The sequence below is a fragment of the Coregonus clupeaformis genome, chromosome 18, assembly GCF_020615455.1.
Source record: "Coregonus clupeaformis isolate EN_2021a chromosome 18, ASM2061545v1, whole genome shotgun sequence".
Taxonomy (NCBI): Eukaryota; Metazoa; Chordata; class Actinopteri; order Salmoniformes; family Salmonidae; genus Coregonus; species Coregonus clupeaformis.
Genome location: NC_059209.1, coordinates 45,717,876 through 45,745,505, shown reverse-complemented (window position 1 = coordinate 45,745,505; position 27,630 = coordinate 45,717,876). Strand labels below are relative to the sequence as shown.

Below are 27,630 nucleotides of genomic sequence, written 5' to 3'. Positions count from 1 at the left end.
TAGACAACTTTTGCTTTCAGATGCCATTTAAAAACAAGTTACAGGGAAAAACACTATAGGAAGTCTACTCACCAAACAGATGTCGTGTCGTGGGGTAAAAGGTAATTCAATATGCGCAATCATGCAATGGGCAATGTAAAAATCAGGTTTTACGGTTTATAACACGGAAAAAGGTACTGTAGTGTATTAAGATTATGACTTTGTTAATGTTTTTAAGTGGAATCTGAGAGGATGTTTATTTAGTGTCAAAGAGAGCCGTTTTTAGGGTGACGCCCCAGGGAAGACAGGTGATTGGACAGTAGAGGGAGCCACCCATACTTTGGGGAAGATTATATATACTGGGTTTAAACGAAGAAGAGGTTAGAGCGGCCATTGCAATCTGGGAAACGTCGCTCTCCGGGTGATCTGGACATCCGTAAACTCATGCTGAAATCTTGTGATATGAATAAACCTTATGATCAAAGTTCAGTATGAGCGGACTCCTTTGTTCAACAGCAATAGTTACCAGCATTGACTCGATACTACAAATGGGGGCTCGTCCGGGATCGGTCTGCATCTTTCTTGTGTTCCATTCATGAGCCGCGAGGTGACTCCCGCTCAAGCCGGCTATAAGGTGAGATTTCTCAAAAATTTTGGGCGCTAGTTGGTTCGCTGGCTTATGGGTGTGCACTGGGGAGATGTACCGTGTAAATTACTTGTGTGTGCTGATGTGGTTTTGTTGCTGTCGACTAAGGGTCTGTCATAATTATTCTAAATTTTGTTTGCAATGGTAAACGGCGCAAATAGGGGGGAGTGTCTATAGAAATAGGCTTGAATAGGAATTCTACAGCAATCGATGGTAGTGAATAAGGCAGATATACAAGGCAGATATACAAGGCAGATATACAAGGCAGATATACAAGGCAGATATATAAGGCAGATGTACGTATACACATTAGGGCATTGCAAATCTCGTAAAGACCTCAGGGAGGCGATCTTAGGATGGGCCGAAAATCTTTTTACGCGTTATGTGTTTTAGGTCAGTCTAAGACTGGAGTGTGGTTATATATTCTATTGTAAGTTACTGCTCATCTTGTATCCGACGGGGTATCTGTTTGGGGGAACCTCTCATAGAATATCCAGAACTCACGGCATCATAAAAGGTAGGGACAAAGAAAAGAAGTTAGACGCAATGCAGGTTACATTGCTACATGTGGCACGCCACATGTTACATACATGCTAAGGCTAAATGCTAATGCTAATTATGCTGCATGCTACATGCTAACATGTGACCTTAGAGGGCCATTGCGATGGAATAAAGCCTCTCAAATTATGTTTGTGTGTGTAGAATTTAGGTTCTATGCTTTGTGAGCTCTGTTAAATGTTGTTTGACTATGAGGAGAAAACGGAGTTACAGCGGGACTGTTAACTGTCTGTTTGGGTTGGGGAGAGAGCTGAGAAGCTCCCTTCCACGGTGAAATCGTATTGGTGAATGTACTGCGCATGCGTGTGATTTTACGACACTAGAGTGACGTAGGGAGAATAGGTCCTCTGCTACACGGTGCAAGGGGGGGGAGACACAGACGAACGTAGAGATTTGAACACGAATGGAATGTTCTAGTTGTTACATCGGCTGTTGTTTGAAGATGAAACTATTTGTTGAGATCTATTGAATTTATAAATTAGATATATGTTGACGGATTAAAATAAATAAAATAAAATGACGGATTAAAACAAATAAAAAAATGTTATTGAGCTATCTATAATTATTCCTGAGTTAATTCTTAGAGCGAATGTGACTGGAGGAATATTGAATGGTTGAAGTGACTCAGTGATTGCATAAACTGCTAAATTCTTGTCTGTTTCTATGCTCTTTTGTCATATGAGAGGCGATAGGACGAGAGGAGAGAGAGAGAAAGAGAGGAGGTGCTGATGTGTACATCACGTGACAAGGGGTGACGCGACAGAGGATCGAGTCAAAAGGTTTTGGTGCTGTTCTGTTTACAAAATCTTCCCCTACAGGATATTTGATGTTATGACAATTTCACAGAGACTTGGCAAAAGACTGATTGAAAAAAATTTGCATTTTGGAGTTTCTGTGCATGAGTTGGTTTGATTACAGTTCTGTTGGAAATCGAGTACTAACATTATTCTGTAAAATTAAGATAATTTGGTGCTTATTAAGCAATGGAGTTTATGGGTATTGTAGTGTTGTAGGATTGGAAGTCTTTATTTTTTTGGATTGCTCTGAAGTTGACTACTTGCATTTACTTTCCTGATGGGATGTGTTAAAATATCCACTAATTGATAAATTGGTAAAATAGGATATAGAAAAAAAAATGTATTTGATTATTCATAAATTTTTAATTGATTTTTTAAATAAATTTTTATTTTAATTTACAGTAATTTTTTGAATAATTTTTTATAATTAATTTTTTTGAATATTCATATTTTTATTGATTGATTTGTTTTTGGGGGGGGGACTTTTTTTTTGGGGTTGATTTTTTAGTTTATATTAATAATTAAAGGGAGGAAGCTATAGGCGATATATTCTAAAATAATAAAAATAATTCACATTAAAGGAATATAAAACAGTTGTTACGATGGGGGAAAAGGATATAAGGACTAAGAAGGTAATTACACCCGTTGATATAGTTGAAAATAGTAAACATTGCAATACCATTAACTAAAGGTTATCTGGAAAAGGGAATAAACGTTGGCCTGACATTGAACAACCATAGCTAGTAGAGGGGATTTTAACCCTGACGTCATCAACATGATGAAAGTGATTATTGCATCAGAGATGAAGATGAACGAATAATAGAGAGAGGAAAAGCAGAAACGACGATAAAGATGAATCCAAAACTCCAAAAGAAGGAAGAAAATGAGATGTCTGGAAGAGAAGAGTGAGGTTAAGGAAGATGGAACTTGAAGAAGATGATGAAGATGATGATCAGAGTGATTGAGAAGAGATCATGGGTGGATATGACTCTGTGATCAGAAGGAAGTTGGCAAGAGAGGAAAGAAGAAGGATACTAGAGATTTGATCTCTGATGGAAGTTGAAGGAAGAAGAAGGATACTAGAGATTCGATCTCTGAGGAAAGCAAAGATGAAGACAGCGATGAAGATTTGGAGATTAAAGGTGCTTCATATTCAAGACGATTTTATCCTACAATGACTAGCAAAGAAGAAATAGAAAGAGATATAGACTGATGCGTATCATGCCCGGATAAAGCGAATAGTTTAGAAGAAGTAACACAACTGGAGGAACAACTCAAGAAGCTGAAGAAACTGCTGAGAAAAGGATCCCAAGAATTGGAGGAGAAGAATACATTGAGGCCAAGGAAAGAGTGAAAAGTAAGAAGATGATGGAAGATGATATTTCGAGGGAAAAACTTAGAATATAAGCTTTTGAAGAATACTGATATGTCAACAACAAGAAAGAACAGGACCAAGAAACTCTCAGAAAACTCAATCAAATAAAACTGGTGGAGAATAAGAAGGAGAAGAGAAGCTTTGGTTATGAAGAATCAGGGTGAACCAAATCAACAACCACTGCCATAGCTTCAACTGAACAAGGTCAAATGCAATTGTACCAGCCACCAAGGGCGGTACCAGTTGTTTCATATCCACAGCCAGTTTCTGGACAGACACAGAATTGGAGAGGAAGAGGACGAGAAGGCTTAGAAGAAGGAGGAAGGTTTCAGCTACACTTCCAGCAACTTTCAGAAGAGTGTTATAATTGTGGACAGGTTGGTTACTTTACCTGTGAGTGCAATGCGTCAGGAGGAAACAACAGAGGGAATTTCTGAGGAAGATAAAGGAGCAAGTGAAGATCACCTGTTCTCCAGGTGAACCCTTAAAGGAGCAAGGATTCTAGAGTGCCTAGAAGATCCGAAGGGGGGTGTCAGCTGATAGCACCGATTAGAGAAGAAAATATCCAACAATTGAAGTGAAAATAAAAAGGACTAGGAGAAGTGATAGTGGAAAAGCTTTTATCTGTGTTGAGCCTAAAGAGGTTAAACATCTTACTATGTAAAATTAACTAATTAGGATAGGGATTTGAGAAGGTAAAACAGTTGATTAATCTTAAGGAACCAATTGAGCTCTGCTATAAAAAATCAAAGAGAAATTAAAATACACATACTAATATTAGAACATATACCTATTGCATTGTTGGGAAGAGATGCATTGTGTAAATTGAAGTGTACAATAAGATGTACACTAGACGGCTGTCTGGTAGAAGATTTTAAAAGAGTAAGGTTTTTGGGAATCTATTAGACTGCCTATTAGACAATCTGTCTGAGAAATAAAGTTAAAAGGGGTGACTGTTATTCTTGGTTACATTCCTACACCAAGAGGTGCAGGAGATTTCAAACTAGGCTAAAAGATGTTCGATCGTTTGCCAAGTCTGTGTGTAAAGAAGTCAGAAGCAGGTGGGGACTTCCCGATCACATATTCTAAAAATTGGTGGTAAAAGGATTTTGTGAATAAATCAGTGGAAAAGGTTTTTAAAGGTTAGGAGAAAAGATTAGATTAAAAAAGTTATGAGAACTAGGGTTGAAGGAGCTCTAGGACAGTAAGCTAAGTTTCAATGTTAGTAGGAAGAGAGAGTGAAGTGGTGATAGATGGAAATACAAGTCAGGAGTTCAAAGCTTTAGGGAGAATGGATGAAGTAACAATAAGGACATCAACACTTCAGTATATTAAAACAACAGTGAGAAGCAATTTAACTCTTTCAACATTAATAGTTATTAAAGCCATAAATATATCGCAGTTGATTACAAGGGAACCAATAGCTCCAGCACCAATTTTAGAAGAAAAGACTGTTATTATGGTTAGGATGGGTGATACAGCTCATCTTCCTTGTAGCTGTGAGAGATGGAGTGGGGGAGGGGACGTTCCTCCCACATGGAGAGATAATTATGGAGAAGAAGTATTATTATCAGGACCAGATGTAGAAGCTGTGCCCCCTAGTCAAAGGAAGTATATTTTGTACAACGATATGAAGGGGAAGAGGGTTATGAGTGATTGTTCACTTATTTTGCGTAATGTTACAGAGAAAGATCAGGGAGAATATATGTGTACTTATCTAGTGCAGTGGTCGCAGTGGTCTAAGGCACTAGAGATCCTGGTTCGAATCCAGGCTCTGTCGTAGCCGGCCGCGACCGGGAGACCCATGGGGCGGCACGCAATTGGCCCAGCGTCGTCCAGGGTAGGGGAGGGAATGGCCGGCAGGGATGTAGCTCAGTAGATAGAGCATGGCGTTTGCAACGCCTGGGTTGTGGGTTCGATTCCCACAGGGGGTATATATATATATATATTTTTTAAATATATATATGTACAGTGGGGAAAAAAAGTATTTAGTCAGCCACTATTTGTGCAAGTTCTCCCACTTAAAAAGATGAGAGAGGCCTGTAATTTTCATCATAGGTACACGTCAACTATGAAAGACAAATTGAGAAAAAAAAATCCAGAAAATCACATTGTAGGATTTTTAATGAATTTATTTGCAAATTATGGTGGAAAATAAGTATTTGGTCACCTACAAACAAGCAAGATTTCTGGCTCTCACAGACCTGTAACTTCTTCTTTAAGAGGCTCCTCTGTCCTCCACTCGTTACCTGTATTAATGGCATCTGTTTGAACTTGTTATCAGTATAAAAGACACCTGTCCACAACCTCAAAGAGTCACACTCCAAACTCCACTATGGCCAAGACCAAAGAGCTGACAAAGGACACCAGAAACAAAATTGTAGACCTGCACCAGGCTGGGAAGACTGAATCTGCAATAGGTAAGCAGCTTGGTTTGAAGAAATCAACTGTGGGAGCAATTATTAGGAAATGGAAGACATACAAGACCACTGATAATCTCCCTCGATCTGGGGCTCCACGCAAGATCTCACCCCGTAGGGTCAAAATGATCACAAGAACGGTGAGCAAAAATCCCAGAACCACACGGAGGGACCTAGTGAATGACCTGCAGAGAGCTGGGACCAAAGTAACAAAGCCTACCATCAGTAAAACACTACGCCGCCAGGGACTCAAATCCTGCAGTGCAAGACGTGTCCGCCTGCTTAAGCCAGTACATGTCCAGGCCTGTCTGAAGTTTGCTAGAGTGCATTTGGATGATCCAGAAGAGGATTGGGAGAATGTCATATGGTCAGATGAAACCAAAATAGACCTTTTTGGTAAAAACTCAACTCGTCGTGTTTGGAGGACAAAGAATGCTGAGTTGCATCCAAAGAACACCATACCTACTGTGAAGTATGGGGGTGGAAACATCATGCTTTGGGGCTGTTTTTTCTGCAAAGGGACCAGGACGACTGATCCGAGTAAAGGAACGAATGAATGGGGCCATGTATCGTGAGATTTTGAGTGAAAACCTCCTTCCATCAGCAAGGGCATTGAAGATGAAACGTGGCTGGGTCTTTCAGCATGACAATGATCCCAAACACACCGCCCGGGCAATGAAGGAGTGGCTTCGTAAGAAGCATTTCAAGGTCCTGGAGTGGCCTAGCCAGTCTCCTGATCTCAACCTCATAGAACATCTTTGGAGGGAGTTGAAAGTCTGTGTTGCCCAGCGACAGCCCCAAAACATCACTGCTCTAGAGGAGATCTGCATGGAGGAATGGGCCAAAATACCAGCAACAGTGTGTGAAAACCTTGTGAAGACTTACAGAAAACGTTTGACCTGTGTCATTGCCAACAAAGGGTATATAACAAAGTATTGAGAAACTTTTGTTATTGACCAAATACTTATTTTCCACCATAATTTGCAAATAAATTCATTAAAAATCCTACAATGTGATTTTCTGGATATTTTTTCCTCATTTTGTCTGTCATAGTTGACGTGTACCTATGATGAAAATTTCAGGCCTCTCTCATCTTTTTAAGTGGGAGAACTTGCACAATTGGTGGCTGACTAAATACTTTTTTTCCCCACTGTATGCGCTAACTGTAAGTCGCTCTGGATAAGAGCGTCTGCTAAATGACTAAAATGTAAATGTAAATGTAAATGTTCCGGTTAAGAATTATTGGTTAAAAGGCTATGTAATTCGTAAAGTGACGCTTATAATGGAAGAGTTGAAGTCTGTTAAAGCTTCCACAGTCACCGAAGGAGTTCAGGAGAAGTATATTACAGTAGCCACTCCAACAGTAAATAATACACAGAGGATATCGGTGGCTTTCCCACTAGAAGTAGTTAAGGGTGTTAATACATCAACTAAATCCACTACTTTAATGGTAACTTTGGAAGGGATTAATGGTATGACGGCAATAACAAATGTAGGAAGTATGACACCGACACCAACAACAACTTTTCTGAAATTAAAGGATGTAGCAAGAGTGACTCAGGAGTTTATGGTACGGATGGAGAGTGCTGTCAATGGTAGTAAGGATAGGGGTAAAATAGGAGAGCAGATGGTGGTAGAGAAGAATATAGATTCATCTGAAATAGTGCAAGATACTATCATGGAGGTACAGGATGAGTTCTTTGATTTCAACATAACATCAGAAGATACATCTGATCAATACCGCTCGTTAGGGAAAAGAGAAACTAAATGGAAAGCCTATGGATTTGATTCTTCTGTTTTGAAGATTAAAGATGAATGGGCAGGTAGAAATCTTTGGTTCCAACAGTTAACTCATTCTGTATGATTAGTGAGGAATATTTAGGGTCCATATCTGTTGAGAATTCCAGCACCAGGCATGTGGGGTTCCATTTTAGAGACGGTCGCTCAACCTCTATCGAGTACGTGTCAATCTTATGCTTTGTCATGGCTGTTGTATCAGCAACAATCATTAACAGATAAAATAATGTCGTTGTCAAAACATTTGTTTAAGCCTAGGTTTAGGTGTTCTTGGTTAAATGAATTACCCTATGTGAATTTGTTAGATGGGAAGGAAAATCAGGTAACAGCGAACCCTGAAGCATTGGAGGTGAAACCAGTGAGGGCTAAAAGTTGTTTTTGTTCTAATAAAACATATGATGGAAAGGGTATGTTCATGGGAATATCAGATTGTGATGATTATATGATGACTTTGGGTAAGCATGAACATAAGGTTAGAGATGAGAAATATAATGTTACTTTTTATGTTCCCGTTAGTAAGAACAGCAGAACTTTGATGGTGGAAGATCAGATTTTGCCTGGCAATGTGACTATTGGGAATTTTAGAGATATTTGGTGGGTTTGTGGTGATAAAGCATATATATTCTTACCCTATGGATGGACAGGATGTTGTTACATGTCAACGTTGAAGCTTCCATATGAGGCTTTTACCATTAAAAGAGGGGTAGCACCGGACACAGATAAATCTGAATCTAGGTTTGGAAATAGGGTGAAAAGAGACATGGCGACATTTCATAGTCTTGAAGCCTACCATTGGAGGATAAGTCTAGGAGAGAAGTGGGGACTGGGACTTTTTCCATGGTATGGTGTAACATTTTTGGCAGATCATATTGATAATATTACCTATACTTTGCAGGGGTTTGCAAATGAAACAATAAGAGGGTTTAACCTTCTGTCAAATACTCAAAGAAGTCACAGACTGACGCTGTTGAAACATGACATGGCTCTTGACTATATTTTGGCAAAACAAGGTGGCTTATGTTTGGCTATGAATCTGACGGGGGATGATTGTTATACTTTGATTCCAGATAGTTATAGATGCATTGAAGAATATAAGGGATGTGTTTGGTAGATCTGAAGGAGCTGGATGGTCAGTGAAGTCTTGGTTGCAAGATCAGTTAGGCCCAGTGGGAGCAGTGATGGTTCAGATTTAATAGCAGCTTTGATAGCACTGTGTGTGATGTTTTTCTTTTGTAATTTGTTACTGACCTTTGAGAAAGCTATGATATTGAGATAGGTTGGACTAGTGATGCCTGGAGACAACACTCAGATACCGTTGTTGACTGTTCCTGATCTGGATGAAGAGGGACAAGTGGGACTGGATGGAGTATTGATGGATAAATATCCTTTTTGATTATTTGATCATTTTTCAAAATTTTTTTTTTTTTCAATATTTGTGTGATTTTAGTATGATGTTATGAATCAAAGGGGGAAAATAGGATAATGTGATTCATATATCATTTTATATACTTTTTTATATTCTTAGTTGATATTGATGTTTTAATTTGAAAGTGTTGTTTTGCAAAAGATACTGTTTGGTCTTTTCTTTTCTTCCAGAAGCATTTGGGGGAATATGTAGAGATTGAAATACTCAAACAAGGACAATATGAAGGGACAATATGAAAGGAGAATGACTGGAGGAGATGGAACAAGGAAGGTGTGGAAAGGTTCCGATTCCATCATCAACGATGCATTGGAAGTCGACACTACGGGGGAGATGAAGTGTAGTGGACTACATTCCAGTGTCTGCAATGAAATATATACATATTTGCATGTGTAATACATAATTTGTGTCATATTCTTAGGTATTAATTGTTGTAGAATGATATTTGATGTTATTGAATACATGTGGGGATCTTAGATGTTTTTGTTTATTTCGTGAATGCTTAGGGACATGGAGTTTAGGCAGGGATAGAGATCCACGGTAGGGTCCGATGGGTCGACCAGCCTTAGTGTGGATACATTTTGGATAGTATTTTGTTTGCTGGGGCTTTCATGTGTATTTAATTGCATCATAGTTTCAAATGCATTGATAAAGATTTATGAATTGATCTGGAGTACCTAGGTGGTTGCCTGGGGCAGAGGGACCGTGAGAGAATTTTACTGTCTTGATTGATGGATGGATTTGGAAAGAAGGCTGCCAGACAGTTTTTCGCTCTCACACTCCATAAAGATTTGTTCATATTTCATAGTAATGTATTCACACTTCATGAAGATTTGTTCATATTTCATAGAAAGGTATTTACACTCCAGAGGGAAATGTTTTTGGTTTATTGTTAAAGATACTCAATAAGATAAATGGTTACTTGTCATAATCCTATTCTGTTTGTTTTCGAGACTTTTAGTTAGTCTCGAAGGGGGGAATGTAGTGTATTAAGATTATGACTTTGTTAATGTTTTTAAGTGGAATCTGAGAGGATGTTTATTTAGTGTCAAAGAGAGCCGTTTTTAGGGTGACGCCCCAGGGAAGACAGGTGATTGGACAGTAGAGGGAGCCACCCATATTTTGGGGAAGATTATATATACTGGGTTTAAACGAAGAAGAGGTTAGAGCGGCCATTGCAATCGGGAAACGCCGCTCTCCGGGTGATCTGGACATCCGTAAACTCATGCTGAAATCTTGTGATATGAATAAACCTTATGATCAAAGTTCAGTATGAGCGGACTCCTTTGTTCAACAGCAATAGTTACCAGCATTGACTCGATACTACAGTACCTTTTCAACGCTTCAAATTCAGCGGATGAGACCATTCTCAAATTGTCACTCTTTAAAGCGTAACCGTTCCAGACACGAGATCCTGCTCTGTCTGCATATGTCAAGTCAGTCTGGTCTGGAGAGGGTGGGGGAACATGGGGCGATTGTTTGCCTGAGGGATCAATGGAGAGCTCATAGGTGTCACATGCGACAGTTCAATGAGAGGAAGACAAGGGTTGATTAAGTACTGAGGGTAAACAAGTAGAAGAAAGAAAAAAGAAAAAAGCATGCAAGCTGGATCAATGAATAGATAAATAATGAAATAAGTAAATAATATAGTAAGTAATGAAAAATCACACCAAGGGATAGGGTAAGGGTTGAGGCTAGTTTTAGGGTTGAGCTGGGATGTGAACATTAATCTAAAATCAGCAAAAAAGATAATTCGTTAAAATCCAAATAACTTCACAGATCTTCATGGTAAAGGGTTTAAACACTGTTTATCATGCTTGTTCAATGAACCATCAACAATTAATGAACATGCACCTGTGGAACAGGTCGTTAAGACACTAACAGCTTACAGACGGTAGGCAATTAAGGTCACAGTAATGAAAACTTAGGACACTAAAGAGGCCTTTCTACTGACTCTGAAAAACCCCAAAAGAAAGATGCCCAGGGTCGCTGCTCATCTGCGTGAACGTGCCTTAGGCATGCTGCAAGGAGGCATGAGGACTGCAAATGTGGCCAGGGCAATAAATTGCAATGTCCGTACTGTGAGACGCCTAAGAAAGTGCTACAGGGAGACAGGATGGGTAGCTGATCGTCCTCGCAGTGGCAGACCACGTGTAACAACACCTGCACAGGATCGGTACATCCGAACATCACACCTGCGGGACAGGTACAGGATGGCAACAACAACTGCCCGAGTTACACCAGGAACGCACAATCCCTCCATCAGTGCTCAGACTGTCCGCAATATGCTGAGAGAGGCTGGACTGAGGGTTTGTAGGCCTGTTGTAAGGCAGGTCCTCACCAGACATCACCGGCAACAATGTCGCCTATGGGCACAAACCCACCGTCGCTGGACCAGACAGGACTGGGAAAAAAATTGCTCTTCACTGACGAGTCGCGGTTTTGTCTCACCAGGGGTGATGGTCAGATTCACGTTTATATCGTCGAAGGAATGAGCGTTACACCGAGGCCTGTACTCTGGAGCGGGATCGATTTGGAGGTGGAGGGTCCGTCATGGTCTGGGGCGGTGTGTCACAGCATCATCGGACTGAGCTTGTTGTCATTGCAGGCAATCTCAATGCTGTGCGTTACAGGGAAAACATCCTCCTCCCTCATGTGGTACCCTTCCTGCAGGCTCATCCTGACATGACCCTCCAGCATGACAATGCCACCAGCCATACTGCTTGTTCTGTGAGTGATTTCCTGCAAGACAGGAATGTCAGTGTTCTGCCATGGCCAGCGACGAGCACGGATCTCAATCCCATTGAGCACGTCTGGGACCTGTTGGATCGGATGGTGAGGGCTAGGGCCAAATCTGGTGCAGTCCATGAGGAGGAGATGCACTGCAGTACTTAATGCAGCTGGTGGCCACACCAGATACTGACTGTTACTTTTGATTTTGACCCCCCCTTTGTTCAGGGACACATTATTCAATTTCTGTTAGTCACAGGTCTGTGGAACTTGTTCAGTTTATGTCTCAGTTGTTGAATCTTGTTATGTTCATACAAATATTTACACTTGTTAAGTTTGTTGAAAATAAATGCAGTTGACAGTGAGAGGACGTTTCTTTTTTTGCTGAGTTTAGAGTTAGGGTTAGGGTTAGGGTTAGGGTTAGGGTTAGGGTTGAGCTGGGAGTGGACATGAAGCTAGGGTTAGGGCCTCAACCCTAGACATACAGTGCATTTGGAAAATATTCATACCCCTTCACTTATTCCACATTTTGTTACGTTACAGCCTTATTCTAAAATTGATTACATATTTCTTTTTCCTCATCAATCTACACACAATACCCCATAATGACAAAGCGAAAACAGGTTTTTAGAAATTTTAGCAAATGTATTTAAAATAAAAAACAGAAATAAATGGAGCTCAGGTGCATCCTGTTTCCAATGATCATCCTTGAGATGTTTCTACAACTTGATTGGAGTCCACCTGTGGTAACTTCAATTAATAGGACATGATTCTGAAAGGCACACTGTCTATGTAAGGTCCCACAGTTGACAGTGCTTGGTGTTTGCCAAAAGGCACCTAAAAGACTCTCAGACCATGAGAAACGAGATTCTCTGGTCTGATGAAACCAAGATTGAACTCTTTGGCTGAATGCCAAGCGTCACTTCTGGAAGAAACCAGTCACCGCTCATCCCCTGGCCAATACCATCCCTACGGTCAAGCATGGTGGTGGCAGCATCATGCTGTGGGGATGTTTTTCAGTGGCAGGGACTGAGTCAGGATCGAGGGAAAGATGAACGGAGCAAAGTACTGAGAGATCCTTGATTAAAACCTGCTCCAGAGCGCTCAGGACCTCAGACTGGGACGAAGGTTCAACTTCCAACAGAATAACGACCCTAAGCACACAGCCAAGACAACGCAGGAGTGGCTTCGGGACAGGTCTCTGAATGTCCTTGAGTGGCCCAGCCAGAGCCCGGACTTGAACCCGATCGAACATCTCTGGAGAGACCTGAAAATAGCTGTGCAGCGACGCTCCCGATCCAACATGACAGAGCTTGAGGATCTGCAGAGAAGAATGGGAGAAACTCCCCAAATACAGATGAGCCAAGCTTGTAGCGTCATACCCAAGAAGACTCGAGGCTGTAATCGCTGCAAAGGTGCTTCAACAAAGTACTGAGTAAATGGTCTGAATACTCATGTAAATGTGATATTTCAGTTTTAAAATGTCTAAAAACCTGTTTTTGCTTTGTCATTATGGGGTATTGTGCGTAGATTGATGGGGGAAAATAACTATTTAATCAATTTTAGAATAAGGCAGTAACGTAACAAAATGTGGAAAAAGTGAAGGGGTCTGAATACTTTCCGAATGCACTGTAACCCTAACCTTAATCCAATTAACAATTCATTAATTCACCCCTCCCCTACTACATGGCAGAAAGGTAGGCCTCACTTGTAGCCTGACCTAGACTTATTGTGCTTTTGAGTTACAGTGGGGAAAAAAAGTATTTAGTCAGCCACCAATTGTGCAAGTTCTCCCACTTAAAAAGATGAGAGAGGCCTGTAATTTTCATCATAGGTACACGTCAACTATGACAGACAAAATGAGAAAAAAAAATCCAGAAAATCACATTGTAGGATTTTTAATGAATTTATTTGCAAATTATGGTGGAAAATAAGTATTTGGTCAATAACAAAAGTTTCTCAATACTTTGTTATATACCCTTTGTTGGCAATGACACAGGTCAAACGTTTTCTGTAAGTCTTTCTGTAAGTCTTTTCACACACTGTTGCTGGTATTTTGGCCCATTCCTCCATGCAGATCTCCTCTAGAGCAGTGATGTTTTGGGGCTGTCACTGGGCAACACGGACTTTCAACTCCCTCCAAAGATTTTCTATGGGGTTGAGATCTGGAGACTGGCTAGGCCACTCCAGGACCTTGAAATGCTTCTTACGAAGCCACTCCTTCGTTGCCCGGGCGGTGTGTTTGGGATCATTGTCATGCTGAAAGACCCAGCCACGTTTCATCTTCAATGCCCTTGCTGATGGAAGGAGGTTTTCACTCAAAATCTCACGATACATGGCCCCATTCATTCTTTCCTTTACACGGATCAGTCGTCCTGGTCCCTTTGCAGAAAAACAGCCCCAAAGCACGATGTTTCCACCCCCATGCTTCACAGTAGGTATGGTGTTCTTTGGATGCAACTCAACATTCTTTGTCCTCCAAACACGACGAGTTGAGTTTTTACCAAAAAGTTCTATTTTGGTTTCATCTGACCATATGACATTCTCCCAATCCTCTTCTGGATCATCCAAATGCACTCTAACAAACTTCAGACGGGCCTGGACATGTACTGGCTTAAGCAGGGTGACACGTCTTGCACTGCAGGATTTGAGTCCCTGGCGGCGTAGTGTGTTACTGATGGTAGGCTTTGTTACTTTGGTCCCAGCTCTCTGCAGGTCATTCACTAGGTCCCCCCCGTGTGGTTCTGGGATTTTTGCTCACCGTTCTTGTGATCATTTTGACCCCACGGGGTGAGATCTTGCGTGGAGCCCCAGATCGAGGGAGATTATCAGTGGTCTTGTATGTCTTCCATTTCCTAATAATTGCTCCCACAGTTGATTTCTTCAAACCAAGCTGCTTACCTATTGCAGATTCAGTCTTCCCAGCCTGGTGCAGGTCTATAATTTTGTTTCTGGTGTCCTTTGACAGCTCTTTGGTCTTGGCCATAGTGGAGTTTGGAGTGTGACTGTTTGAGGTTGTGGACAGGTGTCTTTTATACTGATAACAAGTTCAAACAGGTGCCATTAATACAGGTAACGAGTGGAGGACAGAGAAGCCTCTTAAATAAGAAGTTACAGGTCTGTGAGAGCCAGAAATCTTGCTTGTTTGTAGGTGACCAAATACTTATTTTCCACCATAATTTGCAAAAAATTCATTAAAAATCCTACAATGTGATTTTCTGGATTTTTTTTCCTCATTTTGTCTGTCATAGTTGACGTGTACCTATGATGAAAATTACAGGCCTCTCTCATCTTTTTAAGTGGGAGAACTTGCACAGTTGGTGGCTGACTAAATACTTTTTTTCCCCACTGTACATCGGCAGAAAGGTTGAGGCTAGAAACAAAATTCACATATGGGATCGTTCGAAAGACACTCCCAATGAACACAAGCCTACACCTGACCATGTGAAATGAACTCTTCACAGTTAAGAATTGGTCCCACAGATAATAAGGACTTTCTTCCATAGAAAAGCATTACCTACAGCCCTCACATAACCATGATGCCCCTGTGGACTGTGATTGAGCTAGCTAACCGTCCTTCCACACAACCCATTATGACCTTATATGGATGCTCTGTGTTTAGGTTTAGCTTCCTGTGGCAACCGGAAGTGGCTTACTTCATCCTCAACCTGGTCCTTTATGCTCTCCCTGCAGTTACTTAAAAACACTGTCTTTCATACCCTGAGTTTTAAGTCTTTAAGAATGTACCCAGGATCCTGTGATTACAGGAAGTGACTTAATTAGGGGTGATAGGGGCGGTTTCCAAAAGGATTAATCTTCCCAAATGTTACATATTTGTGACCAAGAGACTGTCATGACCCGGCATATGAAATTTGAAGGCAATCAACCCAAAAACATTTTTGATCTCTATTGGACACAATGGTCTTGCAGTTGTACATACTACGATTCTTGTTAGACTGAATTCTGAAGAAAACATATTTTTTTTATTGATTGACTTGAAATCTGCTTTTAGTTTTAATGCACTGTATTGCTGGAACAAAAATCAAAATACATTTCATCTTGATTTTCTGGTGCCACTTGGGAAATGTGTGTTGATTGGGGACTTATTTGTGGAGGAATGTAATTTTCTTTCTGGGTCATTTGTGATGTTTTATTTGTGCCACTTATGACTGTGTTTTTGTATTTTAATGTGTGAGTGTATATATACAGTACCAGTCAAAAGTTTGGACACACCTACTCATTCAAGGGTTTTTCTTTATTTTTACTATTTTCTACATTGTAGAATAACATCAAAACTATGAAATAACACATATGGAATCATGTAGTAACCAAAAAAGTGTTAAACAAAGTAGCCACCCTTTGCCTTGATGACAGCTTTGCACACTCTTGGCATTCATTCAACCAATTTCATGAGAAATGCTTTTCCAACAGTCTTGAAGGAGTTCCCACATATGCTGAGCACTTGTTGGCTGCTTTTCCTTCACTCTTCAGTCCAACTCATCCCAAACCATCTCAATTGGGTTGAGGTCGGGTGATTGTGGAGGCCAGGTCATCTGATGCAGTCCTCCATCACTCTCCTTGGTCAAATAGCCCTTTCACAGCCTGGAGGTGTGTTTTGGGTAATTTAATAATAGTCCCACTAAGCGCAAACCAGATGGGATGGTGTATCGCTGCAGAATGCTGTGGTAGCCATGCTGGTTAAGTGTGCCTTGAATTCTAAATAAATCACAGACCGTGTCACCAGCAAAGCACCCCCACACCATAACACCTCCTCCTCCATACTTCATGGTGGGAAATACACATGCAGAGATAATCCGTTCACCTACTATGCGTCTCACAAAGACACGGCGGTTGTAACCAAACATTTCAAACTTGGACTCATCAGACCAAAGGACAGATTTCCACCGGTCTAACGTCCATTGCTCATGTTTCTTGGCCCAAACAAGTCTCTTCTTATTATTGGTGTCCTTTAGTAGTGGTTTCTTTGCAGCAGTTCGACCATGAAGGCCTGATTCATGCAGTCTCCTCTGAACAGTTGATGTTGAGATGTGTCTGTTACTTGAACTCTGTGAAGCATTTATTTGGGCTGCAATCTGAGTCTGGTAACTCTAATGAACTTATCCTCTGCAGTAGAGGTAACTCTGGGTCTTCCTTTCCTGTGGCGGTCCTCATGAGAGCCAGTTTCATCATAGCGCTTGATGGTTTTTGCGACTACACTTGAAGAAACATTCAAAGTTCTTGAAATGTTCCGTATTGACTGACCTTCATGTCTTAAAGTAATGATGGACTGTCGTTTCAGCTGTTCTTGCCATAATATGGACTTGGTCTTTTATCAAATAAGGCTATCTTCTGTATACCAACCCTACCTTGTCACAACACAAATGATTGGCTCAAATGCATTAAGAAATTTTAACAAGGCACGCCTGTTAATTGAAATGCATTCCAGGTGACTACCTAATGAAGCTTGTTGAGAGAATGCCAAGAGCATGCAAAGCTGTCATCAAGGCAACGTATACTTTAAACTGTTTGTGCCTGCCTGCCTGCCTTCTTGTGTGTCTGTCATCCATTCACCTACTCTGCGTCTCACAAAGATACGGCAGTTGGAACCAAAAATCTGAAATTTGGACTCATAAGACCAAAGGACAGATTTGAGAGAATGCCAAGAGTGTGCAAAGCTGTCATTAAGGCAAAGGGTGGCTACTTTGAAGAATCTCAAATATAACATATATTTTGATTTGTTTAACACTTTTTTGGCTACTACATGATTCCATATGTGTTATTTCATAGTTTTGATGTCTTCACTATTACTCTACAATGTAGAAAACCATTGAATGAGTAGGTGTGTCCAAACTTTTGACTGGTACTGTATACATAGTTTGGGTATAATGTGTATATTTATGTTGTATATACAGGGCGCATTTGTAAAAAGAGACCTACAGTAGGTCTCAATATGTCTTCCCTGTTAAAATAAAGGTTCAATTATTATATTTTTTTACTTTAAACTGTCTGTGCCTGCCTGCCTGCCTGCCTACCTGCCTGCCTGCCTGCCTGCCTGCCTGCCTGCCTGCCTGCCTGCCTGCCTGCCTGCCTTCTTGTGTGTCTGTCTGTCTGTCCACCTGCCTGTCTGTATTTCTGTCTGCCTGTCTGTCCGTCTCTCTCTCTCTCTGTCTGTCTGTCTGCCTACCTGTCTGCCTGCCTGCCCGTCTGTCGGTTTGTCTGCCTACCTGCCTGCCTGCCTGTCTCTCTGTCTGGAGGGAGAGAGGGAAATAAGGATAGAGAGAGAATGAAGGGGGGAGGAGGGAGAGAGAGTAGGGGAGAGTGAGGGTGGGGTAGAGATGGGAGAGAGAGGGAGGGGTGAAGGTGGGAGGGGGAAAGAGGAGGGAGGGGAGAGAGAGAGTCAACAGACAGACAGAGGTGGGAGAGAGAGGAGAGAGAGGGAGAAAGATAAGAGGAGGAAGGAGTAGGGAGGGAGGGAGAGAAGAGAGTGAGAGGGGGGATTAGTAAATAGAGAGAGAGACATGTCTATCTGCCTGTCTGTTTGTCTGTGTAAGTATTTCACCAATTTACCCATTGGAATTTTATCACCATCTTTTCCAATTGACTTGAAATGTATTGTCATAAGCGTCAATTAGTTGACTTTCATATTTTCCCATTGACTGCAAATGTATTGACATAAGCGTCAAGATGTTGTCCAGATAAATAAAAAAGCAGGTTGAAAAAAAAAGCCAACTCTTCTTGCTAATGCAGCAAACTTTGCACTTTTCAAAATGAGGTCCACTGTCAGAAAAGGGAGCAAATAGAAAACGATCAAGTCTCAGAAGGACAAAGACTGTTATTCTTGCCGAGAACAAAGACAAGCCAGAATGTTGGCAGCCTTGGATAGAGTCTTTCAGTCGAATTTAAGACTGAGAGAATCCGATTCTTCTCTCTTGATGATAGCCATTATGCACTGTCAATGAATATTTCTCAGAGGGTAAAGAATAATTGGGAAATAAATGCTTCTGGTTCTATGTAGGCTACTGTGAGCATGCCACCGGTATGAGCTCAATCAGTGTATTTGATTGCTTTATAATGTCAATAAATCCTCTTCAATACCATGTGCTTTCAGTCTCTGAGTTTGAGTATGATTTGGAAAGGTGTCTCCTGTGGAGACACTTCTTCACTATGTATGCAGAAATCTCACAATTTACAAAAGCAAACAATACTGTTTAAAGATGTGATGATTACTCTAAGTATATGATGTTGCATCAGTTAATAATGACTTTACTTTGTTACAATAATTCATCAATTCCTCAGATATGTGGTGCTTTGATGCAGAAAATGAAAAACAACAAAGTTATCATTCAGCACTATATTACTGGTGGTCAACATTATCCCAGAACACCACACTCCCAGACAAATAATAAGCAGTATAATTTCATAGTATGAAAAGAAAAACAAAATCCCAGTAAACAAATGAAAAAGCAATTTTAATGTTCAAAGTCATTTCTTCTTCAATGAGCATAAAAAACAGTTGATCGGAAAATCAATTGAAAAATAATTGTATCCTGTGATGACAGTTAAAGCTGATATTTTACATGGATTAATCTGGAATCTGGATAACACCTTGTTCAAACAGCAAGCCAATATTGCAAGTCGCCCGACTTCACATAATGTCAGACACACTCTCATACCCAGTCTACACCCCCAAATCAGGTAATGTTCAAGATCATCTGACCTTCAGATAAGGCTCCTCCTCTTCATGAAAAAGCAGAGACACTTTATTTGACACCTATTCATACTATTGAACAAGTTCATTGGGAATTGTTATTTACATATGTGTCCTTGAAGTGGCGTATGAGTATGAACCACATCCAAAAGAGGCTGCTTGATGAATACTGTAACATTCATAGTAGACTTGGGAGAAGAGGGGATACATCAAAGATGGTTGATCTACTGCGCCACAGCTGCGGAGAGCAGACAGGCACCAATATTGGAAAGTCTGGCTCAAACTGTTAAACAGTACTGAGTCTCAGTCAAAACCATCCTGTACAAAGTTATCTCCACTCTGCACTCTTAGAAAAAAGGGTTATTCGGCTGTCCCCATAGGAGAACCCTTTTTGGTTCCAGGTAGAACCATTTTTGGTTCCAGGTAGTACTCTTCTGGGTTCCATGTAGAACCATCTGTGGAAAGGGTTCTACATGGAACTCAAAAGGGTTCTACCTGGAACCAAAAAGGGTTCTTCAAAGGGTTCTCCTATGGGGACAGCCGAAGAACCCTTTTAGGTTCTAGATAGCACCTTTTTTTCTAAGCGTGTGAGTTCACTGCTGATGTCTTGGTGAATGCCATGATCTGAGGTCACATTAAAAGGTTTCCCTTTCAGTAAGTATACATGGTATGTGAGAGACAGAGATGATCTTACAATCAGAATGAGGATTGGCATGTTTTAAAAACATAAATATAAAATAAATTGTCATTAATCATGAAAATGCGATGGATGATCATGATGAATATAAACAATATCAACACAATACTGTACAAACAATGCATTTCTGACAAAATATGTCAGCTGTAGCCTACACTTGACATGAAAACAATGTGTATATTACTCATCAACGTTCTACTTCTCATCTTGTACTAAATAAATAAAACAAAATTGCATTATAGTATAATGAACATAAAAATCACTAACATAATACAAATCTCCATTAAAATACATACTTCTGGCAAAGAAATGTCAGCTGTACACTTGACATGAAAACGGTGTGCCCATTACTTACCAAGTTTTCTCTTCTAATTGTGAATATTTTAATTTGAGCGTCTCACTTATTGAGATGAAATCTCTACGGGGGACTTGAAAATGCATAAGATCTCTGACTAGCAGTGTTATTTGAAAAAGCAGCACAAAACCTTTCAGCTCTGTTAGTTTTTAATTTGTTCTGCTATTCCATTGCTCACCCTGCTGTTTCCCCAGTAAAATGTATTGCATTTTGTATTTAACTTAACACAGGGAAGGTGCCAAAACGGTGAGCAGCTGAGTCAATAAGTTCAATGAGAGTAATGAATCATGTAATTATTTCAATTTCTCCCCATGATGCTGGACAACATTTCAGTAGCAGAAGGAATGTGATACTGTAATTTGACTATTTTCAGTAATATTGGACATTAAACGGTCATATACAGAAGTTTACATACACTTACGTTGGAGTCATTAAAACTCGTTTTTCAACCACTCCACAAATTTGTTGTTAACTAACAACTAGTAATGACACAAGTCATTTTTCCAACAATTGTTTACAGACTTATAATTCACTGTCTCACTATTCCAGTGGGTCAGAGGTTTACATACACTAAGTTGACTGTTCCTTTAAACAGCTTGGAAAATTCCAGAAAATGATGTCATGGCTTTAGAAGCTACTGATAGGCTAATTGACATCATTTGAATCAATTGGAGGTATACCTGTGGATGTATTTCAAGGCCTACCTTCAAACTCAGTGCCTCTCAGTGCCTCAGAACAACAGCAAAGGACCTTGTGAAGATGCTGGAGGAAACAGGCACAAAAGTATCTATTTCCACAGTAAAACAAGTCCTATATTAACATAACCTGAAAGGCCGCTCAGCAAGGAAGAAGCCACTGCTCCAAAACCGCCATAAAAAAACCAGACTACGGTTTGCAACTGCACATGGGGACAAAGATCATACTTTTTGGAGAAATGTCCTCTGGTCTGATGAAACAAAAATAGAACTGTTTGGCCTTAATGACCATTGTTATGTTTGGAGGAAAAAGGGGGTGGCTTGCAAGCCGAAGAACACAATCCCAACCGTGAAGCACAGGGGTGGCAGCATCATGCTGTGGGGGTGCTTTGCTGCAGGAGGGACTGGTGCACTTCACAAAATAGATGGCATCACGAGGAAGGAAAATTATGTGGATATATTGAAGCAACATCTCAAGACATCAGTCAGGAAGTTAAAGCTTGGTCGCAAATGGTTCTTCCAAATGGACAATGACCCCAAGCATACTTCCAAAGTTGTGGCAAAATGGCTTAAGGACAACAAAGTCAAGGTATTGGAGTGGCCATCACAAAGCCCTGACCTCAATCCTATAGAAAATTTGTGGGCAGAACTGAAAAAGCGTGTGCGAGCAAGGTGGCCTACAAACCTGACTCAGTTACACCAACTCTGTCAGGAGGAATGGGCCAAAATTCACCCAACGTATTGTGGGAAGCTTGTGGAAGGCTACCCGAAACGTTTGACCCAAGTGAAACAATTTAAAGGCAATGCTACCAAATACTAATTGAGTGTATGTAAACTTCTGACCCACTGGGAATGTGATGAAATAAATAATTATTATTAATATTATTCTGACATTTAACATTCTTAAAATAATGTGGTGATCCTAACTGACCTAAGACAGGGAAGTTTTACGAAGATTAAATGTCAGGAATTGTGAAAAACTGAGTTTAAATGTATTTGGCTCAGGTGTATGTAAACTTCCGACTTCAACTGTACACTCTGCTATCTTGTAACAGTGCTCTCTAATTTCCATTAATGAATATTTTCATTTTCATAAGTGAAGGTATAAATGAATTCTCCCTATGAATAACAGGTTCTCCAGTCAGAATGTTATTCCTCAGTGCAGATTTGCAGCTGTTCTCCCTCACGATCTGCAGCAGTATACAGTACTGTAGCAACACCATGCTCAGTAGCCTAGATGGAGAGGGGAGTGCTGGTATGGTCTCCCTGTCTGCACAGGTCACTGTTGGGGGGACTGGGGTTCCGTGCGCATGAGTGAGGCGGTGGGCGTAGAGGGGAGACCAGCTGTATGACCTGTACTGCAGCCCGGTGGCCTCAGACAGCCCTGTGGCTGGAAGGGGGGCTCAAAGCCCATGTTGAGGTGCAGCGCCCCACGGGCCTGGCAGTAGTCCACTATGGGCTGTTCATACCTGTACAACGTCAGGGCACTCAACTGCTGTGGTACCTGAGAGAACAAAGGAAAAGGATAGGGGGACGGAAAGAGAGAGTAAGATAGAAAGAGAGGTTTAAAAACTAGAGGATTTCTTTTTACGTTAGGGTGCAAAGTGAAATAGGCTGGAGGTTTACAGATAAATTGCATGCAAAAATCTCATAATGAGAGCAATCCAAAAATGTTAGGCTAGTTTACAGTAGTATAAGGTCCCAATTCAAACAATCACAGATAAAGGGAAAACCGCACTGCAGATTCACTGAAAACAATGTTTACGGTGTATTTGAGGGACAGGTGTGGTTTTGCGTCAACACCCAATGAAACTGTCTGTGAGAGGAACAGCGTGCAGGGTGTGTCAGTTTTAATGCAGTTAACACCGCCTACACAGTGTTTCCTTTATCTGCTAGTCATTGACCATTGAAATGAATATCAGATTTTCTGGTAAACCTAGAAAATCGGATTATTGCATGCAATAATTGTGCTCTACTGCATAAAACACATTAACATTACCTAGCTCATTTGTGCAAGGTCATAACTGATTTATCTCAATCTAAACACTAAAATAACATATGTACTGTATGTACCACATTGCAAAATGCACTAACAGTAGTATGTAGGACCAACAACTTGCATCAATAGTAATAGGGCACCCACTCAGCTAAACTGATCTACAGTATATGCAAGATGAAAGCCTTAAGCAAGAGTGCATACATACTTGCTTTTACTCTTTTAAATGGAGTCTTGACTCCATTAAGCAGGGGGCTCTTGTTAAATTACAAGCACTTTGCTGATTCAATTATGTTCAATTAAAACAGATCAAACGGTATAAATGTGGCATTAAATATTGAAACTAATATCACAATATTTAAATGATTCTGTTAGTAGTGCACACACACACACACACCATAACATAAACAAAACAAAATCTTCACTGCTTTATATTTTATAAGTTTTTACTTCTGAGCTGGTCAACCTTCCTTTTCAAAGAAGGAAACTAAACAGTCTCGCAATGGCCCCAAAAACGGAATGAATCACATTTTTATAGCATTGATTTTCGCTTCCCCAGCTCTCAAAACTATTTATTTACAAATCCGGATGTCTATTGAATGTAAATAGAATATGATCTCGATTGCAATAAGATTTCCTCTCTAAGTTGATGCACTATGGTGAGGGCTTGAGATCTCTGTTCCCAGAATTAGCTTATGTGGATTAAGCCGTACCTTCTTCAACTAGAAGTAAAATATCTAATATATGGACATACACTTTACAATGTTGTTGTGGAGAGATTATTGATCATTTGATAACCGCCTAAATCAGTCTTCAAGCATTTTCAGTCTTCAAGCTCCTCAACCTAGCTTGATCTTTGGGGAACTTAATATTCACAACCATGCCCAGAATGTTAATGTATTCAGTAGGGGGTCTGTATCTATGAAGGATTCACACAAATTGTCAGCAGAATGACTAGTTTTAGGAAAAAGTTTCCTAATTAGTGTAATGGGAAGACGCAAATGTCTGTGTTCAAGCCTTTAAATTAGCTTATGGCCCTATAGTGTTGAGCAAATTGCCCCCTTTCTCTGTTAACAACAGCACAAGACAGGAAGGGGGCCAAAGCTTAAAACAGCTCTTTAAAAACAGGCCTGGTCTCTGGTAATTTTCTAAATGTGCAAATCCCAGTATGTGAAGTTGCCACGATACTATTCTGGCAGCTCAGCAACTTGGATTTCCCAACAGGACTGTGAACTTTTTTAGAGTGTTGATTAGACCTATATTTGAATGCATCTGGTCAATGTTCATGTTGCTTTGTGAGAATAGATACTGTACTCCACACTGTAACAGTTGAGAGGCAACTATCAGGGAAGAGCACTAAAGTGTGGGGGAGCACAAGTAAACATACTTTGGCAACAAGGCCTTAAACCTGTTGTGATTAACCTAACTGATCAGAAGTCCTACATGTGTTCTGTGTCAAACTCTGTTTACAACCATAATGTGCTCGCACTACGCACTAATGCAGAAGAAAATGTGGCAATGACATTTAGCTAAATGCGATTTAAGTTGAACCACTTGACTGTCCTCAAACACAAAAACACTGGGACCTCAGCTCTAGGATCTATTCGAGAAAAAATCAAGACAACACTGACCAGACAGTCTTTTTTCTTTTACTTCGTAATGGATTGAGCGATTTGATGTTGTCTTATGAAAACATCCTCCAGTGTGGTACTCAGTTTGAGTATCCCCTTCCCTGCGCCCCTTTCTGAAAATAGGATTAAATCCAGGTCTGAGTGATGAATATTAAAAAAATAAAAGGGTTTTTGGCTCGCCGGTGAGAGTGTCCATCCTGGTTTAATCAGGTATATTGGGAAGAAGCTGGCTGTTATGGTGGGAGCTTTTAAAGGCATGACTCGTAGGGCTAGCATAGCCTGGGCAGCAGCCAACACCATGCATTAAAGGCTAAACAGTGCAGACAGAGGAGTGTGCGTTAGGCCTCCTTGACGTCTTCCCTCAACAGAACATGGCTGAAAAATTATTCTCCTATTCACATTATAACACAGCAAAAACATAAATAGCCCTACATAAAGGAACACCCTGGAAAACTATTCTCTCTATTAATAGCTACAGTGGGGAAAAAAAGTATTTAGTCAGCCACCAATTGTGCAAGTTCTCCCACTTAAAAAGATGAGAGAGGCCTGTAATTTTCATCATAGGTACACGCCAACTATGAAAGACAAATTGAGGAAAAAAAATCCAGAAAATCACATTGTAGGTTTTTTAATGAATTTATTTGCAAATTATGGTGGAAAATAAGTATTTGGTCACCTACAAACAAGCAAGATTTCTGGCTCTCACAGACCTGTAACTTCTTCTTTAAGAGGCTCCTCTGTCCTCCACTCGTTACCTGTATTAATGGCACCTGTTTGAACTTGTTATCAGTATAAAAGACACCTGTCCACAACCTCAAACAGTCACACTCCAAACTCCACTATGGCCAAGACCAAAGAGCTGTCAAAGGACACCAGAAACAAAATTGTAGACCTGCACCAGGCTGGGAAGACTGAATCTGCAATAGGTAAGCAGCTTGGTTTGAAGAAATCAACTGTGGGAGCAATTATTAGGAAATGGAAGACATACAAGACCACTGATAATCTCCCTCGATCTGGGGCTCCACGCAAGATCTCACCCCGTGGGGTCAAAATGATCACAAGAACGGTGAGCAAAAATCCCAGAACCACACGGGGGACCTAGTGAATGACCTGCAGAGAGCTGGGACCAAAGTAACAAAGCCTACCATCAGTAACACACTACGCCGCCAGGGACTCAAATCCTGCAGTGCCAGACGTGTCCCCCTGCTTAAGCCAGTACATGTCCAGGCCCGTCTGAAGTTTGCTAGAGTGCATTTGGATGATCCAGAAGAGGATTGGGAGAATGTCATATGGTCAGATGAAACCAAAATATAACTTTTTGGTAAAAACTCAACTCGTCGTGTTTGGAGGACAAAGAATGCTGAGTTGCATCCAAAGAACACCATACCTACTGTGAAGCATGGGGGTGGAAACATCATGCTTTGGGGCTGTTTTTCTGCAAAGGGACCAGGACAACTGATCCGTGTAAAGGAAAGAATGAATGGGGCCATGTATCGTGAGACTTTGAGTGAAAACCTCCTTCCATCAGCAAGGGCATTGAAGATGAAACGTGGCTGGGTCTTTCAGCATGACAATGATCCCAAACACACCGCCCGGGCAATGAAGGAGTGGCTTCGTAAGAAGCATTTCAAGGTCTTGGAGTGGCCTAGCCAGTCTCCAGATCTCAACCCCATAGAAAATCTTTGGAGGGAGTTGAAAGTCCGTGTTGCCCAGCGACAGCCCCAAAACATCACTGCTCTAGAGGAGATCTGCATGGAGGAATGGGCCAAAATACCAGCAACAGTGTGTGAAAACCTTGTGAAGATTTACAGAAAACGTTTGACCTGTGTCATTGCCAACAAAGGGTATATAACAAAGTATTGAGAAACTTTTGTTATTGACCAAATACTTATTTTCCACCATTATTTGCAAATAAATTCATAAAAAATCCTACAATGTGATTTTCTGGATTTTTTTTCTCATTTTGTCTGTCATAGTTGACGTGTACCTATGATGAAAATTACAGGCCTCTCTCATCTTTTTAAGTGGGAGAACTTGCACAATTGGTGGCTGACTAAATACTTTTTTCCCCCACTGTATATCTAAGCCTGAGCCTCTCCTTTTCTTTTAAATTCAAATAATTTACTTTTTAACCATTTTATTTGAGTGGGGTAGCCCAAATTTGTCTCCTTACACTGACAACTAGGCTACTCTGGTCCCTAGTACACTGACTAGTATATTCACCTGGTCTATCATCAAGATAGGTCCTATATGATCATAACAAACCATATCAAATAACTCAATCCAAGCACTCCAAGATGCATACTGTAGGTAGGATATAGCAAGATTTGTTCACCAAGATTCAAACATCTTGCAGAAAAGCTGAAAGAGGAAAAGTTAAAAAATGTAGAAAATTAGGAGTTCTTCATAATTAAAAGTAATAACAGTTAAAAATCCTAGTTATGTAGCTCCATCAATGGACTTATACAAAAACCTGAAGGCCACTTCTCTGTCACTCTCTCCCTTAGTCCCTTTTTGAAAAGCCAGACAAACTTAAGTAAGAAGACGAGTGCTGAGGATACCAAAGAGAACAGGCTATCAACCCTTATGTCAACGTGCACCACAATTAATTCAATTTTCCAAGCTATTAGGTTTGGATTGCTTATCAAAGTATTCACTCAAGTTGTTCCCCCTTTGCACTGCTCTGAATTGGGGTCAGGCTGCAAAGGAATGATTTCCCATTAGGATACAGACAGCTGCAGTGTGCCAGCATGGCCCAGCGTCAATCTCAGACTGCCGTGGATAGCATGAGCCCACGTTGGCATATTAACAACATCGTCAGGC

At 40.7% G+C, this 27,630-nt stretch overlaps 1 protein-coding gene across 1 annotated transcript in view; it reads right to left on the bottom strand.

Annotated features, from left to right (window-relative positions):
* Nucleotides 1–22,163: 22,163 nt before the first annotated feature.
* Nucleotides 22,164–27,630, bottom strand: part of LOC121587334 (leucine-rich repeat transmembrane neuronal protein 4-like) — a 44,382-nt gene continuing 38,915 nt past the window's right edge. Inside the window, exon 2 of the transcript XR_006004053.2 lies at nt 22,164–22,684. The gene's annotated coding sequence lies outside the window, so the exon portion shown is untranslated. The remainder of the gene's footprint in view (nt 22,685–27,630) is intronic.